Source organism: Rousettus aegyptiacus, unplaced genomic scaffold, assembly GCF_014176215.1.
Source record: "Rousettus aegyptiacus isolate mRouAeg1 unplaced genomic scaffold, mRouAeg1.p scaffold_m13_p_15, whole genome shotgun sequence".
Taxonomy (NCBI): domain Eukaryota; kingdom Metazoa; phylum Chordata; class Mammalia; order Chiroptera; family Pteropodidae; genus Rousettus; species Rousettus aegyptiacus.
Genome location: NW_023416290.1, coordinates 24024081 through 24045906, shown reverse-complemented (window position 1 = coordinate 24045906; position 21826 = coordinate 24024081). Strand labels below are relative to the sequence as shown.

The 21826-nt window shown below is 35.4% G+C and overlaps 1 long non-coding RNA gene across 3 annotated transcripts in view; it reads left to right on the top strand.

Moving 5' to 3' along the window:
• Positions 1-21826, top strand: part of LOC118611988 — a 137784-nt gene that overhangs the window by 39634 nt on the left and 76324 nt on the right. For 2 of the 3 annotated variants that reach the window (XR_004954611.1, XR_004954609.1), the window contains exon 2: positions 19319-19498. This is a non-coding gene — a long non-coding RNA (uncharacterized LOC118611988). The remainder of the gene's footprint in view (positions 1-19318; positions 19499-21826) is intronic. The other variant, XR_004954610.1, reaches the window with a different exon arrangement.

Sequence of the window (21826 nt, the reverse complement as noted above, 5' to 3'; positions counted from 1 at the left end):
TCAGAATAAAGGAAATTATGTGGATCAGGATACAAATTAATGAAATACAGAATAGAAAAATAATGAAGAAAATCAAGAAAACCAAAAGTTTGTCTTTAGAGGAGCCATAAAAATTGACATACCTATTTTAGCTAGATTGACCAAGAAAAAAAGAAAAGGATTAAAATCACTAAGATCATGGGAAGTTTCTGTGACCAAAGCTGAGGACTGAAGTTAGTCAGGCCTGACATGATCTCTGGTGTCCTGTCCTCTGTTTTGTCTCCTTGTGAAAGGAAGGCTCCCCACTTTCAGGTTTCTCTCGTGCTTTAGAAGGCCATTCATCTCTGACCTTACAGTCTCTCTTTTTTCTTGGTTGACTCTATAGCTATAGACCCTGGAAAACCTGTTTATCCCATGTCTATTTCATATGTTGCTGGTGGGCATATAAAATAGTATAGATACTCTGAGAAATAGTTTGGTACTTATTTAAAAAAATCTAAACATACACTTACCATATAGATATCGATTGTACTCCTGGGCATTTATCCCAGAGATACAAAAACTTACATCAACACAAAAACCTGTACATGACTGTTCACAGTAGCTTTACTTGTAATAGCCAAAACCTGAAAATAACCAAAATATTCCTAATAGATGATGGTTAAATAAACTGTGGTACATCCATACCATGGAGTACAATTCAGCAATAAAAAGAAATTATACTGAATAATAAAAGCCAATATCAAAAGTCCATATGCTGTATAATTTACTTATACAACATTCTCAAAATGACAAAATTATAGTGACAGTAAATAAATTAGTGGTTGCCACAGGTTAGGGATTGTAGAGGCATGAGTAGGCATGATTATAAAGGGGGAATACAAAGGAGGCCTTTGTGGTGATGGAACAGTTCTATGTCTTGATTGAGGTGTTACACAAATCTATACATTTGATAAAATAGCATAAAATTAATGCACATTGTACCAATATTAATCTTCTGGTTTCAATTTTGTATCATACTTATGTAAGATGTAAACACTGGGGATAACCGGGTAAAGGATTCCATAGGATCTTTTTATACTATGTTGACAACTTCCTATAAATCCATGATTATTTTAAATAATCATAATCTCTGTTTCCTGTTTTCATACCCTTTGTAATTTCTTTCCCTTGAATGTGGGCAGGGTTTAGTAACTCACTTCTAAAGAACAGAATATGGCAGAGATAATGGTACACCTCTCCTGGTATTAGGTTATAAAAAGATTGTAGTTCACTTTTGGAGGGCTCTAATTCTTTCTTTGTATCTCTGGGGGAAGCAAGCTGCCTTGTTGTGAGCAACACTGTAGAGAGGTCCCTGTGGCAAGGGAGCAATATTTCTATCAACAGCTAAAAGGGGCTTGTGGTCTCCCAATAGCCACAAAAGTCAAGCCTTGAGAGTTGAGTCTCCAGTTAACCTGTGAGATGTGACTGTAGCCCCGGCAATGCTTTGACTGGAATCTTGTGAGGAACTCTGAGCCTGAAGCATTCAGCTGCGCCTTGTTTCCTAACCCACAGAAACCATAAGATATTACATGTTTGTTTTAAGCTGATTAAAAACAAATCTAAAAATAAAAGTGAGGTGGAGATATTCAAGGTATTCTTGGGAGAAAGTGAATAAGCCAATATGAATGAATTGATTTTGAGTGGATCTGTGTGTGAGTGGGAAATGAGATTTTAAGGATAATTTGTGGCTGAATGTTGGAGACTTGAAAACTGAACTGAAAAGCTTGGACTTTATCCTGAGAGCAAAGGTAATGCAGCGTTTGAGTAGATATGATTAAAATGCCTTTTTAAATTTATTTTTTATTTTTTAGAAAATATTGGTTTCAAGAGGGGTGTGAGACGGTTTGGAGTAGGGAGAAGCCTAAGTTCAGTGAGGGAGCTCAGTGAGGAGGCTGTTTCAGTAGCCTAGGATGAAGTTTTAAGAGCCTCACTTGGGGTGATAGCAATGAGAAAAGGTTAGAATGTGGAATGATATTGCAAAGGAGGCTCAGCTATTCTAGGTGGCAGACTACAAAAAGGGTCCCTGTGAGGAGGTCAAAGACAGCTGAACTTGTGATCTGGACAATATTATTATTCTTGAAGTTATTTATAAAACAAGGGGCACTTCACATACCTTTTCAAACCAATAAGGCTGCTTACTCTTAAAAAAAAAGAATTAACAATTTAATTTCTTTCTTCTGACTGATGGATACTCTTGATGGGTGGTCTGATATCCTGTATGAAGGCTCTAACCAGATGAAGCAAAAGGAGTCTTCTGGAGAACCTACATGTGCTTACTTCTGCCCAAGAACTTCCCCCATTTAAATGGGCAGTCCTGTTCCTCAGAGTCCTTGTCTCTTTTATTGATGATTCAGAATGCTTAAGAGCATGCACTTTGAATTCAACAGAATGGTTTCTCATCCTGACCTTTGCTCTGGGACTATAACCAAATTACTTTCACTCCCGAAGGTCAGTTTTCTCAGTTGCCTAATAATATAATAAATAATACTGCCCTCTGAGAGTATGGTAAGGAATAAGTAACAAAATGGTTATAAAGCATCAGGTTTAAGCAAACCCTAAATGAATATGAACTATTATAATTATTGATCCAAGCTAAAAGGAAGGTCGGGATGTTATATTTTATTTTTTAAGAAAAAACTGTGGGGTGGTGAGTGCAGATAATGTCAGACTTAGGTAGATTCTCAAGGAAAGAGTTTGTCAAACTGAGACATGAATGATGGCCTTAGATAAAGAAATTCTCTTTTTATAGAAGGTAGAGAGAGTGACAGACTCTCAATTCCTTCTCTGAGAATAGTTTCTGTTGGTTTATCTGAAATATGTGTAGGCCAATAATATGGTTCTTGATAATAGCAAGGACACTTTGGAAGTTCTTGTTTAAGCATATGAGTTTCAGTATTGCTTCTAAAATGATGCAAATTTACACAACCAAGGATCATCTCCATCCCTGGAAGGAGAAAAAGAACATGAAAACCACTGATTAATAAGATATTGAATAATACGCATATATGCATTTATATTCTGGTTCTTAAAGCAAAATGTTAAAGGAAGATCTGATATAATTTATTATTTACAAATACAAAAGAGCTTTGGCCCTAAACAAGCCCTTCATATAGATTTCCTACTTGGTTCTATAGATCAAGGGAAACTGAGCAAAATCCTTCCTTAGTGGGCCTTGTGCTATGCAACTTTGCTCAGTTTGAGGTCAGAATGAGTATTTAGAATCTTTGAGAGTCCAAATATTGACTATTTGGGCAAGCTCATATTGATTACTTTGTTTCTTTACTCATCATTATAAATAATAAGAAAATATTTTATATAGTTTATTAAATAATATAAATTTTTTTGGTAAGATATTTGCCAAGTGCTCATTTTTTTTTTGGTAGCTTCTAAGTGAAAATTAAAAACACTAGTTAGACATAGTTTGGACTTCAAAAACTATAGAATCTACTGAAGAATACCGTGTACGTGTTGGGGGCATTCTAAGAAATATATACAAAAAAATGCAATTCAGTGTAGAATGTTAGAAGTCTTTGGGAAGGGAAAGTATGAAATGCTATTCCTTTTAAGGGGCAGGGGGATAATTTTTTTAGGATGGAAGTAGGGAATATTTCATGGGTAATATATGGAATTTGAACTTGTCCCTGAAGCTGGGTAGGCTCTGGGCAAGAGGAAGAAAGTGTACTTATATAGTGACCACCTATTCCTGGTCTTTTCGCATGTTGGAAGTCATGTACTTCTTCAGGACTATTTGTGCAGGAGGCCAGATATGTGGTGTTTGAAGGAAAGCAGAGAAGTAAAAGGGTGTCAAATCTCATACTGCATTGGAGAATGGCAAAGAATAGAAACAAGGTCTACACTGCATTTCTAAAGTCTTTTTTTGTCGTTTGTATATAGATTCTCTTTATGTGTAGAAAGGTGTCTAGAGCTGCTTCATCAACACAAATGAAAACTATTCTCTATAAAAGGGCTCAGCAAACCTTTTCTGTAAAAGGTTAGGTGGTAAATAATTTAGGCTTTGCAAGCCAAGAGGTAATATTGAGAATATTATATAGGTACTTAAATAGTACATGAAATAACAAATTTCTATGTAATTTTATTGATGAAATTCAAAATATAATAATTGTGTGTAATATTTGGTAATACAGGTCTACTAAGGAGAAGAATGAAATTTTTTATGGTAGGGATAACATTTCACTTAATTGCAGATTAGAGTTAGTGTTCTCTATCATCAACATCCATTGCAAATGATGATCTATTAATGCTAACCTGGATAAGATTTCACATATTTCACCTTGAAAATCTCTTTTCACACAGTTACTATTAAATATTGCTATTAATCCATGAACAAATGATTTTAATTGAAGATATTTATCACTTGAGAGGCATTTATAGAATTCAATTAAATTCTCATGATATAGACTTTTAGTATGTCATTATATTGCAGATTTATCACTTCCTATTGAAGTTTAGGTTTAAGCTCCTCAATTGCAGAGTTTAATAGTTTTTTTAAAAAAATAGTTTTAAATGTTTTCAAGCATCATACAAAAATATAGAAAATAGTATAATGAACCACATATACCCAGATTATAGAATTGTCAAGATTTTTCAATGTTCACTTCATCTATCATTTCCTCTTCTTTATTCTTTTCTTTTAAAACTATTTTGGAGTTAATCCCAGGCATCATGTTACTGTAAGTCCTACATATTTTAGTATTCATCTATAAGAAATATGGACCTTGTATCCTTATATAACTATTCTTTTAAACAAAAAAAATCCCTTGTTTTTAATTAGAATATTTAATGTCTTTCTCTCTTGAAATCTTGCAGTGTGGGGCTTGAGTGTAAGACCAATTGGCTAAGAAAACAATGAAACTAACTTTTCTTTGCACATCTGAGTGTATAAATGCTCAATCTCATTACCTTTATAAGTATTTTTTAAAATAAATTTTTATTTTGAAATAATTATAAATTCATAGGAAGCTGAATAGACATATGTAGACAGGTCCCATGAACCTTTCATTCAGCCCTCCCAGTATTAGCATCTTACATAAATAGAGTACAATATCAAAACCAGAAAATTAACATTGGTACCATCGATGAAGGCTATTCAGATTTCACTAGTTATACATGTACTTGTATGTGTAGATATGTGTGTTTAGTTATGCAATTTTATTACATGTGTAACTTTGTGTGTAACCACCACCATAATCAAGATGTCATCATGTATCATCACTTTAAAGCCCTCTCATGCTTCCTGGTTGTAGTCACACCTATACCTTTATCTCTATCCCTAATCCTTAGTAACCACCATTCTCTAACTCTAAAATTGTTGTTTCACAAATGTTATATAAATGGAATAATGCATCCTTCCAAGACTGGGTTTTAGAATTCAGTATAATTTCTTTGAGGTTCATCCAAATTGTTGTGTGGATCAATAGTTTTTTTTTTTTTTATTGTTAAGTAGTACTCCATTGTATGGATGTGCCAAGTTTATTGAACCATTTACCCACTGAAGGATATTTGGGTATTTTGTTTAGTTTTGTGTTTTTATTTTTATTTTTAGTGTTATTTACAAATAACACTATTGTAAATATTCATGTTCAAGTTTCTGTGTGAAAATAAACTTTCATTGTTCTGGAATAAATGCCAAAAGTGCAATTCTAAGACATATGGTAAATTAACTTTTAGATTGAAAAGGAACTGCCAAAGTATTTTCTAGAGTTGTCATATACCATTTGACCTTCCTGTAAGCAATGTATGAGTAAAACAGTTTCTGTGTATCCTTGCCGGCATTTGATGTTGGTACCATTTTTATTTTAGCTTTCTGACAAGTGTGTAGTAATATGTGGTTTTAATTTGCATTTCTCTGGTGATGCAAATCTTTTCATATGCTTATTTGCCATCTCTTGTAGCCTCTTTTGTGACTTGACTTTTGTGTAAAGTATTATGGTTAGGCCAAGGTTCATTTTTTGCCTATACATGTCCAAATGTCCCAGCAGTTTTGCTCCCTGTCAAAAATTAAGTGGAATGTATGAGCATCTATTTCTTGGTTCTCTTTTCTATTCTATTGATGTATGTGACTATCCCTCTACCTAAATCACAGTCTTGACTATTATAGCTATATAGTAAGCTTTAACATCAAAAAGAGTGATTCTCTTACTTCATTCTACTTTTCAAAATTGATTTGGTTCTTCTAGGACTGTGTACTTAATAATTTGTCTATGTCTAAAAAATCTTTATGAGATTTTAATAGGAATTACATTAAACCTATATATACATTTAGGGAGGACTGAAATCTCTATGTTGAGTCCTTTAATCCATGTCCATACAAGTATTTATGACTTTCATGATTACTTTTATCAGTATTGTTCAATTTTTAACATAATCCAATATGTTTTGTTAGATTTACATGTTTGTTAGAGTTATAGCTAAGTATTTAATTTTCTTTGAAGATATTGTAATGAGAAATAAATTTTATATTTTGTTTTCCCCTTGTTTGTTTTCAGTAGGTAGAAGTGCAATTGATTTTTAGTGTTGATTTTGTATCTTGCGACATGTTGAACCCACTTATTTCTTGGTAGATTCCTTAGGATATCTACATGTCATCTGCAAATAGAGAGGTTTTTTTTTTCCTTTGTAATCTGTACATATTTTATTTCTTTGTCTTACTTTGTTGTACTGGCTGGAACTTACAGACCTAAATTGAATAAGAATGCTGAGACAAAACATGTTTGCATTGCTTCTGATCTCAGGGGGGAAAGTATTCAGTTTTCCATTAATAAGTATAATGTTAGTTATAGTGTTTTTGTAGGTACTTTTCATGAGGTTGAGAAAACTCCCCTCTATTTCTATATTATTATAAAAGTATTTTTTAAAATTATGAATTGATGTTAAATTTTGTCAAGTGTTTTCCCTATGTCAATTGATATAATTTTATAATGTTTCTTTCTTAGACTGTGGATATGGTAGATTACATTGATTGGTTTTTGAATGTTAAACCAGCTTTGTATTACTGAAATAAACCTAAGTTGGATATTGCACATACATATTTATATCTCTATATTGATATATATCTGACTTTAATTTGCTAATATCTGATTAAGAACTTTTCTATCTACACTCATGAGTTATAATGATCAATGGCTTTCTTTTTTGTAATGATTTTGGTATCAGGATATTACTAGCTTTATATGTGAGTTGGGATGTGTTCTCTTTTCTTCTATTTTCTGGAAGAGATTGTGTATACTAGGATTAATCTTTAAATATCTGGTATAATAATCTGGAAGAACCATCTACCAAGAGATGCTTTTTTGAAAGTGTTAAAATTATGAATTTAAATTTCTACATATAGAGCTAATAAAAGGATCTATTTCATACTGGGTAAATTGTGGTAGTTTTTTCTTTTTAAGAAATTGGTACATTTCATCTGTGTCAAATTTATGTGTATAGAGTTATTCATAAATTATTTGGAAAATGTTCTTCCCTCTTTTGAAAGAGCCTGCATGAAATTGGTTTTTTTAATGATCTAGGCCTGAAAATTATATTTTTTGAGAGATTTTTAAGTTACACATTTAACTTATTTAATGGTTATGGGACTATTTATCTGTTTCATCTTAGATAAGTTTTAGAATATTGTGGTTTCCCAGGAATCAATCCATCATTTCTAAGTTCTCTGTAAGTATGAAGTTGCTAGCAGTATTCCCTTATTATCCTGCATGATATTTAGTGATTTCACCTGCTTTTTTTTTCTTGATATTGGTAATTTCTATCTTCTATCTTTTTATCATTGCCAACTTACCTATAGGTTTTCCAAGTTCCCTGATTTTTTCCATCCAAAGAACAAATTTGTGCCCCCACCACCACACCTCCAGAATTGTTTTCCTGTTTTCAGTTTCACTGACTTCTGTCTTATCTTTATTATTTCCTTCCACCTGTTTGCTTTGGGTTTGTTTATTTTGTTTTGCTTTTTCTTTTTGTGAAGTTGCAACAGACTTTTGATTTGAGATCTTTCTTCTTTGCCATTAGAAGCATTTAGTGGTATGAATTTCCTTCTCATCAATGCTTTAGTTCTATCCCATAAACTTTGAAAGGCTGTATTTTATTCATTGGGCACTAACAAAGAATATGAACTCTGCTGTTTTTGGATGGAGTTATATATGTCAGTTAGATTCTGTAGGTAGATGGCGTTGTTGAGTTCATTTTATTTTTGTTGATTTTCTGTCTAGTAGTTCTATTTATTTCTGAGAGTGAGTGTCGTGGTCTCTAACAATAATTTGTTTATTTCTCCTTTCAGCTCTATTAATTGAAGCTCTGCTATTTCACGTGTACAGATTTAGAACTGTTATATATTCTTGAAGGATTGATGTAATGTTTCTCTTTATACTCTAATTTATTTTTGCTATGAACTTTATCAGATATTAATATATCCATTTCTGATTTTTAAAAATTCATGTTGCATAATATAACTCTTCCTGTCCTTTTACTTTAAACTTAGCTATATTGTTATGTTTGAAGTGAGCTTATTGTAGACAACATATATTTAGGTCATATATATATATTTTTAAATCCACTGTGTGTTTTTTATTGGTGTATTTAGACATTTAAAGTAACTATTGTCATGATAGAGGTTAGTTTTGGAGTATTATTATTTCTTCAATTTTTGTTCTGTTTCTTATTTTTTCCCCTTTACATTTCTTTCCTGTGTATTTTAGAATTCCATTTTTATATCTTTACAACATTTTTGAGTGTATCACTTTGTGTAATGTTTATTCTAATGATTCTATGTATTAACTACATATATATGTAACATCACAGCTTACTAGTGTTGATATTTTATCACTTTGAATGAAGTATCAACCTTATTTCAAGTTAGATCTCTTTTCTCTCCCTAGATTTTAAATATAATTGTGTTGTGTTTTCTCCACATACCTCAGCACCATATCAAATTATATTGATTTACTTTAATATAATTTTGCTTTAACCATAAAATATAATTCAGTAATTCATTACAGAAGGTCTATTACATTTAACTTTATTTTTACTTTTTCCATTATTCTTTTTCTTTTCTGAAATTTCCATCTTTTTTTTAAAATCATTTTTGCTATATTTGGAGAGCTTCATTTAGCCAGTCTTTAGGTCAGGTCTACTAGTAACAATTTACTTTAGTTTTCTTTTGTCTAAGAACTTATTTATTTTCCCCTCATCTTTCAAGGACAGTTTATTCAGATATAGGATTAAAGGTGGCAGTTTTTTCCTCCAGCATTTGAAAATTTTGATATTTCTTCCTTACCTCCATTGTTTCAGATGAGAAATACACTGTAATATAATTGTTCTTTTATAAGGACTGTGTCATTTTTATCTGACTTTTTGTTTTTAATAATTTTTAAAAATTGCAATTGGCATATGGTATATATTTGTTTGTTGTACAACATAGTGATTACACATTTACATAACTAATAAAGTGATCACCTTGATAAATCTACTACCATCTAACATCATACATAGTTATTACAATATTATTAGCTATATTCATTATGCTATACTTTACATCTCTATAACTATTTTATAATTACCAATTTGTACTTTTTAATCCTTTCCCCCTTTATACACAACACCTGAGCCCCCTTCTCATCTGGCAATCATCAAAATATTCTCTGTGTCTATGAGTTTGTTTCTTTTCTGTTTGTTTTGTTCTTTAGAGTCCACATGTAAGTGAAATGATACAGCATTTGTTTTTCTCTGTCAGACTTATTTTCCTCAGCACAATACCCTCTAGGTTTACCCATGTTGTTGCAGCTGGCGAGATTTCATTTTTTTTAAGGCTAAGTAATATTCCATTATATGTGTGTACCATATTTAATTTTTATCCATTCGTCTATTAATGGACACTCAGGTTGCCTCTATATCTTGACTATTGTAAATAATACTGCAATGAATATATGAATTCTCATGTCTCTTCAAAGTACTGCTTTGGGTTTCTTCAGATAAATACCATAAGTGGAATTACTGGGTCCTACCTTGTTTCTTAGTTTATCTTTGTTTTAAAGTCATTTCATCTGGCATAAGTATTGCTACTGAAGCTTTTTTGTTTGTTTTCTTTTTCATGAAATAGGTGTCTTTCGATCTGAAGTGAGTCTCTTATGGGCAGCATATGTATGAGTCTTGTTTTCTTATCCATTCAACCACTCTTTTGATTGGAGCATTTAATCTATTTATATTTAAAGTAATTGTAGATAGATATGCAATTATTGCCATTTTATTATTTACTTTTGATCTTTTTTATTTTGTATTTTTCTTTTTAAAGAAGTCATTTCAATATTTCCTGTTATACCGGTTTGGTGTTAATGAACTCTTTTACTTTTCTTGTCTGGAAAGCTCTTTATCTGTCCTTTGAATCTAAATGATAGTTTTGCTGGGTAGAATAATCTTGGTTGTATGTCCTTGCTTTTCATTACTTTGAATATTTCATGCCAATCCCTTCTTGCTTGCAAAGTTTCTGTTGAAAAATCAGCTGACAGTCTTATGGGAGCTCCCTTGTAAGTTACTAGTTGCTCTTCTCTTGCTGCTTTTAAGATCCTCTCCTTGTCTTTAATCTTTAGCATTTTAATTATAATGTGTCTTCATTTTGTTTGGGACACTCTGCACTTCCTTGGATTATATGTCTACTTCCTTCATGACTTCATTATTTCTTCATATAGGTTTTCAATTCCTAGTTCTCTCTTTTCTCCTTCTGGTACCTATATGATGTGAATATTGGCAAACTTATTGTTGTGCCAGAGGTCCCTTAAACTATCCTCATTTTTAAAATTCTTTTTGTTGTTGTTGTTGCTATTCTGATTGGGTATTTTCTGCTACCTTATCTTCTAAATCGTGATTCGATCCTCTGCTTTATCTAACCTACTGTTGATTCCCTCTAATGTATTTTTCATTTCAGTTTTTGTTTTCTTCATTTCTGACTGGTTCTTTTTATGTTTTCTATCTCCATTTTTATGTTTTCTATCGCTTTGTCAAAGTTCTCACTGAGTTCATCTACTTTTCTCCTAAGTTCATTGAGCATTCTTATAACCAGTGTTTTAATCTCTACATCTGGTAGATTGCTTGTCTCCATTTTGTTTAGTTCTTTTTCTGGAGCTTTGTTCTGTTTGTTCTTTTGGGACATGTTTCTTTGTCTCCCTACTTTGCTGCCTCCCTATATTTGAGTCTATGTATTAGGTATGTCTCCCAGTCTTAGTAGAGTGGCCTTACATAGTAGGTATGCTGTGGGGCCCAGTGGCACAGTCTTACCTGGTCTCCTGAGCCAGGTTTGTCCCTTGTATGTGTTGTGTGTGCTTTCTGATTGTAGTTGATCCTTGGTCAATGTTTGCATGTCAATGGAAGGGATCGATTCTCAGCCTGATTGATTGTGATGACTGGGTGCGATCAATGGAGGGGCTGTTGTGCAGGCCCTGACCCTACAGAGCAGGATTCACTTTAGCAGGGCTCTGGTGTTGTTCTGTTTGCCTTTTGGGTGTGTCATCCTTGAATGTGACCCTGGGTAGTGCTCCAGCTCAGAAAGAAGCTGGCCACCAGGTGTGCAGGCCAAGGCCTCCTGGGAGGGGCCCTGCTGTAGACAAAATTCTGCTGCAGCCTTTGCCCTACCAAGGGCCATCTGGCATGAGCCACCAAGCAATTCACAGATGGCTGCCATCCACACTGGGCTTGGAAGTGCCTGGAGAAGCCAAGCCACAAACTGAGGCAGGATGCCACTAGTGCCGGCCTTGGGGCTGCTAAGCTAGAGGTATGAGGCATGTTGAGGCCTGTTTAGTTTTGTTAAACTTTGAGAGATTTTAGGAAAGACATGGCCAAAATAAGCCATTTATATGGAAAAGCCACTGGAAGTGGCTTGGGTTGGTACACAAGTTGGTACCAAGGGGTGGAGTTTTCAGGAAACACCAGGGTGGGGTGACCAATATTAGCTATGCTGATGGAGACTCAGATATGGTGCCCACCTGGTCTGCAAGCTGGGCAAGAGAGAGCTCAACAAAAGAATAATGTACTCTGCCAGAACTTCCGTCTGGGAGGAAACTGCCCCTCCATCCCTTGTTTCAAATCCAGACAACTCAGTTCCTCCCCATATGACCCTGGTGCCTTTTGTGCTGTTGCCCTAGAGCTGGAGCTCAGAGTGAGTGAGTCAGTCAGCAAGTAAATCCACACGTGGGCCCCTTAAGAGTAATGTCTACCACTCCAGAGGCCCTCAGTGTCACTCTGCCACAGTCTCTGCAGGTTTTCAGAGTCAGAGGTTGTGGGGCCTTCTCTTCCTGGCATTTGAACCCTTAACTGTGGAGCCAGGTGTGGGGCCAGGACCCTTTGCTCTTCTGGGGGGATCTCTACAATTGAGATACTTCTCCTGATTCTCAGCTGCCACACGTGGGTGTAGGGCCAGCCCCTTTCGTGTCTCTGCTCCTCCTACCAGTCTCAAGGTAGCTTTTTTGTGTGTGTGTCCCCAGTTGCAGGGCTTCTGCTCAGCTAGACTTCAAGTGGCTCCTAATGATGGCTGTTCTGTAATTTAGTTATAATTTTGATGTGGTTGTGAGAGGAGTCAAGCACAGCAATTACCTACTCCACCATCTTGAAGGGAAGCCTCTTCTTACTTTTTTAGATTTTTTTTGTCTTTTATTTTTAGAAATTCAATTATGATGAGTCTTGGCGTGGATTTATTTGGGTTTGTAATATTTATATTTCTCTCACCTTCTTATAGATTTATGTATTTTATCAAATTTGGGAAGATTTTAGTCCCTTAACTCCTTTCTCTTCTCTTTTGTGACTTCGATAATATGAATGCTATATCTTTTATTATCCCATAGATTTTTGACACCATGTTCATTTTTAAGTTGATTTTCTCTGTTGTTCAAATTGAGAAAATTCTATTGTTCTTTCTTTAAGTACTGAATGTATCTTCTATTATCTCACTCAACTATTAAGTTTATCTAGTAGTTTTAAAATTTTGGTTATTTTGTTTTTCAGTTTCATTTTTCTATTTCGCTCTTTTTTAAATAACCTATTTATATGCTGAAATTTTTATTTTTACATTTCAAGAGAATGTCGAAGCATTTTTATGATAGCTGATTTAAAATCTTTGTCCAATAATCTCAACTTTTAATTCATCTCTGTATTTGTGTCTGTTAATTATCTTTTTTTTTCTTTCAAGTTATAGTTCTTCTGGTTTATGGTAGGATGAGTAATTTTTAGTTGTATGTTGTATGTTATTTTTATTATATTAGGAGACTCGGCCTATTTAAATCTTCTGTTTTAGCAGGTAGGTACTTTGTTTAAGTTTAGCCCATAGGTGCTAGCTTACTTTTGTTGGCTCTAGTTCCAATATCAGTTTAGTTTTCAAACTGTTGCAATGCTGTTTTGGTGTGAGTCATTCTTCTGACATGTCTGGGACCTCCTTTCAATCCCTGTTGATGTTGTCTAAAGGGACAAACAACACTCATCTAGGTTGCCTTGCATTGCTGGCTAACCTGTCATTTTAGGAGCAGAAGCTCAGAACTTGCTAGACCTAGATCTCCTTACACAGTTGGTGGAGGGCAGGTCCATGGAGGGTTTCTTTGCACTGGTTTTGTAGGTTAATTGGCCTGCCTGCAAATGCCCCAGTTATAGAGATAAAATTGGACCTTCCCATCAGAACTCTTGGGGTTCCTCTTTCCCAGTCCTTGACTAGAGAGAGAAATTTAGAAAAGATTTTTGTCTGTTACTGTTGGTGGTTCTGAGCTGCAAACTTTTTTGGCCCCTTAGTCTAAGGACTACAGCAGATAAATAGGAGCCCAGAGAACTACATTGCTTTCCCTCAGGTCTTGCAGTGTCTAGATAGCTCGTCTCTTTCTTTCCAGGATTTAGCATTCTTTTTATCATTGTTTGCTTATAATTCCAAGAGTTATTTAGTTTTATTTAGAGAAGATAAACAGAGAAAAATGAGTGTAATACCATCTTGTTTCAGATCCAGAAAGCTTAAATGTGTTTTCAAATATGGAAATCCCCTTTGCACTTACAACGAGGGGCAAGAATTGCTGCTTAAACTGTGTTTTGAGCTCAAAACATATATATCTACTGCATATTTGTTTGGCTATGGTGATATTATTTCTTGTTTTGAATTTTAACATACAGAATGTATATAAAGCATCTTGATAGGTTATTCAAACAATGTTAGCTATTAAGAAACAAATTTTCTACATTATGTGTTGTATATAAGCACTGTTTTACCTTGTAATTTTAGGTTGAACTTATTAAGAAACATTCTTAAATATATAGCAATAGTTAATTTCCAAAGCCATTCTGTGTTTAATAATAGTGGCCGAGAGTGGTTTTTCCAATCATTTAAAAACATGAAAAACACTCTTAAGTTGAGTCATACAAAAACAGGCAGAGAGCCTTAGTTTGTATATTTCAGCTCTACAACTTTTTCCAGTGATATGCTGGTAAATGTTTAATAGTTAGATCTCTGGGGACCAGCAGCCCTGGTTTGTAGAGTTTGCAAGTTTTTTGTGGCTCACTTCAAGCTACCAATGTGATGTCGCTAAATGAGATGTGGTGAAAAGTTATACATTATAGGGCCTTGAGCTGCCATTAGCAGGCTTTAGCAAAACATTGATTGAAGAGACCTTAAGAAAATTAGCTTTTCTGTCACACTTATCGCATAGTTGCAGTAAGCATCATAGTTTGGTAATTGTTCACTTAGAGTCTCCCCCACCTTTATACAACATGCACACAGAGAAAAATTTCTTTCTGCATGATTTTATTTTAATAGAACACAACAGGGGGAAAAATAAATCAGATTTTTGCTTTTCTACACTGGGCCTGAAAAATTGGTTTAACCAATCTCATTATTTTCTTTATAAGTAGATATTTACTTTTAGAATGACCTGCTATTAGTTAATATCACATGTTAGGTGATGTTTAATTATGTTATTTATAGAGGCATTAGCTTGGTTTGGGTTTCTGAAAAAATGGCAAGTCTGGTTTTAAATGTCCTTTTTGGTGGCATTTGTTAATGTATCAAAGTGATAAGAAATCTGCTTCTTTGAAAGTGAAAATTACTTAGTCGTTTGCTTCCTTGACCATGAATAGAAGCTTTGCAACTACATGGGTAGCAAGAGTGATATCTCATGGAACATATTTGCTATAATTGTCTCTCTTCAAACATTTCCCACTTTTTGGCCTCCCATGCTTTCTGCTATATGTACTCCTTTAGCCCTTTGTTTGCAGGTACTGACCACTTTGCAGCTCTGTGTTTTATGAGCCTTGTTATATCCCTCTGCCCGAGCCTGCCCCCTAATGTTTTAAACACTATCAGTACCCATACCTCCCTGCCTAAATCAAGATAGCTGACATCTCTTGCCATTGGAGTTGCCATGGCAGATAAATGAATCCAGATTAAGGGGTCACTTTTAGTTCTGAGACCAATTCCAATGTAGGGAGGGGGTGCTTTTCCCACCTAATAAGCAATTTTCAGAGCCAGCAGATTGTCCTATATGCAGTTAAATTCTGACACTATAAACCCAGAGATAGCATCAGGAACAGTGAAAAAGGGAGGAGATGCATAGAATAGGGTGTAGGGAAAGGGTATGAAGCTTCTGTGCTCTCTCTAGGTGAGACATTCTCCCAGCACTTCCATGTGTTCACCAAGTTGAAAGTGATCTACCCTGTTTTTTTTTTTTTTTTGTGGAGGTTTCATTACACAGACATGATTAATTAAATCATTGGCAATTGGTCCAACCTCTAGCCCCTCTCTTTTCTCCTGAGGGGAGCGGGACTGAAAATTTCAAATCTCTAATCACATTATTGCTTCCACTGGCAATCAGCCTTCATCCTTAAGTGCTTTCCAAAAGCCATCTCAATAACATAACAAAAGACACCTCAGTCTCAACATTTAGAAAATCCCAAGAATTTTAGGATCCCTGAGCTAGAACCTGTGGATGAAAAACAAATATATACGAGAAAAATATTTTGGTTATCTTAATGACCAAGTATCTATTTTTTTTTTGTAAATCACAGTATTGCAGTGTCACAGACTTGATGATTACTCTGTCTCAAACACAACTGCATTATTGACAAACTCTTGTCTCATTGGTTAACCTTGGAAAGATAGAACTTCTGAGAATGAGCAGGGTCATGGATCTTGGTCAGGCTTCTCAAAGCAACCATTGTGGTCCATAAGGGTGACCTGAAACTTAGCAAACACAGTTCATTAAAGTTCTTTTTTTTGCCTCATTTATAAACTGCCTGCCACCTAGGGCCAAAGCAGAGCTTAGTCCTGGAAATGAGGGAGTTACATTTCTTCCTTGGGCCTGCCACTGACTCGAGTCTGTCAGTTATTCTATGCCATCCTTTTATTTTGGGAAATGGGACAGAATCTCTTCTATGGGAAAGTGGTTTAAAAAGATTCTACTAAACTCCTTTGTTATCACCTCTTTGTAATGCTGAGGTGTTGTTGGAGAAAGGGTAATGAACATTGGCAGAACAAGATTAGGATTGCTAGAGAAAGTGGTCGTCTGTGATCAGATGTCATCTCCCTTCATCCTAAGTTATAGCTACTCCTATTGAGAGTGGGTGATTGACATTTATAATCTAAGGGTTTTTATTTTTCTTAAGGATGTGAAAATGGGACCTTCCTAGAAGGAAGTGACAAACTCCTTAAATATCAGTGAGTTCTTAATGATGGTTAATTCATTACATCCTTTTAGAATATTAAGCTCCAGAGGAAGGAGGAGAAGGTTAGGTTCCAGAGGGTGCCTGAAGGGAGGAATTCAGAGCTGGCTGAGGGCAGACAAAAGGAAAATTATTGCTCCTGTCCAGCCCTTTGAGTGGCAACACACCATTAACCCTTTCCACAATAACTTTATCAAAAGAATATTGATGTTGAGAACATTCACTAAGAGCAAGTTATACACATCTGCCTATAGGATTCTTGTTTTCAAAAAAAATGTAGAGCTTTTATTCTGTTTTTAAAAAAAAATCCTTGATTTAGTAGAGTCACACCTCTCTATAGCAGAAAAGCAGAATGGGATTTTATGGGCAAAAGAAAGAGAAATTTGCTTTACAATAGATGTCTAATTACAGTATCTCCATACCTTCCATAGTTTCTTTTATAGTATATGGAGATTTTTTCATTTAGAACAACATTCTAAGGCATTATGTGATCTCAATTTATCAAAGCAAAGTTAAGTCATGCTCACATACTGTGCTTGGGAAAAGAGAGCTAACTTTTATAGAACACCTACTGTGAGATGGGAGCTTTGCCTAAAGTTTTCAATTAAACATCATTCTGTTAGTCAACTTGAGCTGTTATAACCATAGATTGTGTGGCTTAAAAAAATAGACATTAATTTCTTAGTTCTGGAGACTGAGAATTCCAAGATTAAAGTGCCAGCCAGTTGAATTTCTGGTGATGGATCTCTTCTTGGTTTGCAGATAGCTGCCTTCTCACTGTGTCCTCACATGGTCTTTCCCAGGTGCATGTGGAGGAGGAGAGATTGTCCTCTCTTCTTCTTCTTATAAGGCCACCAGTCCTCTCAAGTTAGAACCCAACCTTTACAACTTCGTTTAATCTTAATTACCTCCTAATGGCCCTATTTCCAAATACAAGGGTTAGGGCTTCAACATATTGATTTTCGGGGGATAGAGTTCAGTCCATAGCACTTACCTTGTCTCAAGTAGAGTATGTTTAAAATTAAACAATAATTACAGAAGAAGAAGCTAAGGCCACAGAGAAATGGCTCTGGAGCATGGGCTGGTCAATTTCGAAACACATTCTTTTAGTGAGCCGTGCGAAGGCCCAAATGCTGGGCTCTGGAGCATGGGCTTGTCAATTTCAAAACACATTCTTTTAGTGAGCCGTGCGAAGGCCCAAAATGCTGGGCTTATTTAGAAGAATGGACATGATGAGTGTTGCATTCAGTCTGTGACTTAACTTTGCTCTGAGGAAAGTTGGACTAGGCCTGAAGCTGCCTGTGGGCAGTATACATACCTAGAACAGAGCAGGCACATGTGCTTTTCCTGTTTGATAAGTTAAAAAGCAAAATTCTGAAAACACTGATAGTTCTCTCAGAAATTCTAGCCCCAGTTGTGGACTCTATCCCTTATCTAGTGTGGCTCTTTCAAATACCCTTCATAGAAGAGAGGGTCTAAAATACTCACTATAAATCCTGTCATAAGAAATTCCCATTGAAATAAATAGACAGGGTCTTTGAGGAAAGCATATAATTTTTTTTAGCATTAGCATTTGCAGTTTTTAAAATTATTTAATTTTCCATGAATTCTGTGATGTGAGTAATATCTCCATATTCCTGAGAGGAAAATGGAGGCTCCAACAGGTGAATGATGTGGACAAAACAGTAAGACCTTATGGAGCCAGGATGCCAACTCAGGTGTCTGTCTAGACCATTTTCACCTGTGCTAAGTTATTCTTTATCTTACATGTACTCAGGAGTGTCAGAGCAGAGCTGTCAAAACCTTGCCTATGATGAGTCCGCCTTTACTTTCAGTTATTCATTTATCATTCACTTATTAAATATTTACTAATACCTGTGGTATTCAGGACTGTTCTTGGTACTGCAGATAAGAAAGTGAGCAGAACAAAGCTGTAGCATTATTGTTAGGACTTGATTTCCTTTTCAGGAGGCAGGAAAGGTAGGGGCCTGGTTACTTGAGGTTTCTGGATAGGCCCAGTATTTATCCCTTTTTAAAATTTTATTATTTTATTTTATTTATTTTATTTTTTGTTTCTTTTTATGTTATCCTATTTAAAAAATATTTTATTTTATTATTTTATTTCATTGTTTTAGGACAAATGCATAATAAAACTATGTTGCCAAAGTAGCTAGTGCCACAGAAGAAGCGAATTATAAAGACCAAGTGGTCATATAGTTGTAGGATTTATTACTGTAATCAAAAGAAACACAGTTAATCTGAACACATTTCATGATGTACATAGTCATTCTGTGCTACATGATAAGTAGGCATTATTTATGAGCATTTAACCAAAATAAGTATAATCAATACATTTTATACAGATGAATCATCTTCTAAATGTTTTATTTTATTTTATTTTATTAGGTATGTAGCATTCGGATCTGGTGTCTCTTTAGCTTTCCTGGTATAGTGTGTGGTTGCCACTTCCTAGTGTGCAAAAACAGAGCTCTTCATCTTGTTATCCATCAGCTTGACCTTCCTAAGCCATACTAAACCTACTCTAGGTCCCTTTTGTACTTCCCCCAACATTTGCCGGAATTCTTCACATTTTTCTCCTTATCCTTTCTAGGCACCTTCATCCACTGTGCTGATACTAGTGCTGTAGGAAGACTCTGGAGTTGTTAAAGTAGCACCACAGGTATGTGGTCTCCCTCTGGGGGCTGGCCAAAGTGGGGAAAGGAAGAAACTATTTCTCTACATCCACTGGAGAGTCCTGGATGGAGGAATGAAGAGGAAGTTGAGAGCCCGGGTAAGACATGGTGTGGCAGATAGAGGAGAATCAGTCCTAGCACCAACCATTCTTGCAGATGCAGGCATGTAGAACTCTTGTGATTTTAGTTGTAAGGAGAATTTATCCAAAATCTTTCCCTTAAACCAGGCATTCTTTTAACAAGACAAAAAGCTTCTATTTAATGATTGGAGATAAAAACCTGAAAATGCAAATGTTTGGAGAATTATTACAATGGTTTGAAAAGGTTTGGTTTCCAGGATAAATATGTTACTGTAATTTAGGAAGGAGTTAGGAAACAGGAAACCCTGGGAGACAGGAAAGGACAGGAGGGAGATGACTTTCAAGAGGGAAGGGGGAAAATGTTATTGGATTTTGAGTTAAGTGTTCCAATTTTGCTTCAGTCTCTGTTTTCCTGGGTCTATTCTAGGCTCATGGGAGTTGTTGGGGAAACATCTATGACTGGCTATGTGATGCAGGGTCACCTCTATGATTGTTGGGTACGTTTGGCCACCTCCATGATGAAGGTCATATACCAGTTTGGCCTCTTAGCCATAGAAGGCTCTGTGAAAAGTGATTCTCAATTTTGAAAAGAAGATGATACACATTAATAAATTGAGGCTAGATTAAAAGGAGGTTATCTTATATGTTGGACATTGCATTTCGGGGCAATTACTAGATGCTCTGGGTGGAATTATAGGCATAGGGCCAAAGGTTGAATGACTTTAAGCCACCCAAGTAGAACAATTCTTGCTGAGAAGTGGATAGTGTGGAGTGCTGAAGTGGCTGGGTGGCCAGCTGGCTCAGAGGGAGTGGGGGTGACTTCCCTGGAGAAAGGGAACCGGTTGAAGCAACACAGAGCCTTGTAAGGGAAGACTGCATTAGAAAGATTGGAGAGAGCAAAGGAGACTAGTGTGAGAGCAGACATTGCTTTCCCTGTGCCTGGCATATACTGGTGGGGCCAGAGGAAAGCCTGCACTCCAGTCAGAATCACCCCGGTCAACATGCACTGAACATGCTAGGAATGTGGGAGGGATGAGGACCAAATTATAAGTTCCTAAGGAGCCCAAGGAAGCAAACCTAGAGGTTCCCAGTTTATTTTCCTCTAGTCAGGGCCCTATCAGTATAACAGAGTTACTGATTTTTGGATTAGGCTGATTACTGTTGGTGGCAACACACCCCAAAAGAAACTAAAGACAGATGGCTCACTTTGAATCATATTTTTTTCCTCAGACAGTATTTAATGTCAAAGAAAGTAGAGAAAAAAATAGGACTCAGATAATCTGATATAGCACATTCTCTTTTCATGATTGTTTCAATTTCTTGGCTTTCACTTGGGAGATTGTTCTTATTTGGGACAGGATGCTAAATGCTGTCATTTAATATACATTTCACAACAAAGTACTGTTCCTGATCTCAAGGGAAAATGATGTTCTCTTTAAAAAGCTCAAGTTCTCAGATCCAACTCCTCCCACCACACAGAATAGTATGTATTTCTCATAAAGTTTTATATACTTATCAAATATGTCAATTAATAAATAAATATCATATCCATTTATATAGTATATAAATATATATTAAATATTTTGTATCTGATAGAGCACTTTTCCCTACTAGAAAGAAGATGGTGATTGAGTCATAGACTAGGACCCTCTGTCTGGAGTAGAAAATTTCATTCTTGGCCCAGATCCATACTAAGCAATTGTCCCACCTCTTCTTGGCTCTCTTTCTCAGTGGGCAGAGGGAGCAGAAGTACATGTTGTCTAGTCATAGGATCTATGTTTCCTCCATGCAGTACTTAAGTAGTTAGGACATGCATACATTTAGGATACCAGACCCTGGATGAGGGTGGACATGTATTCTTTAACAAAGCCCTTATTCTCACCTAAAGGATACATTTACCTCTTACCTATTCGGAATTCAGAGTTAGGACTGTTTGAAAGGTTGAAAATATTACTTGAAATGAATTACTATTTGATATGACTATCAATTAGGATTGTTATGGGGTCAGTTGTTAATTTTTAAATGAGCACATAATTTTGTCCTTTCTATCATCTCTGTATATCTCCTAATTAGTTCCAATGGCATACTGTTGCTGAGGATTTTTCCTCCTGTGTGGAATGCAGACCCTGCCCAACCAGGCCTAGCCCAAAACCCTCTTTACTCTCTCAAAGTTGTGAGCTTCTTTGGCAGTGCAATAGGTTCTACATCATCTAACTTTACATCTCAAAGTGAAATACTAATTAACTCTTATTCAGCACTCACGATATGTCACTTGCTATTCCAAATGCTTTTCAAATTTAAATTCATTCAATGTGCACAAAACTTTACAAGGCAGATACTATTATC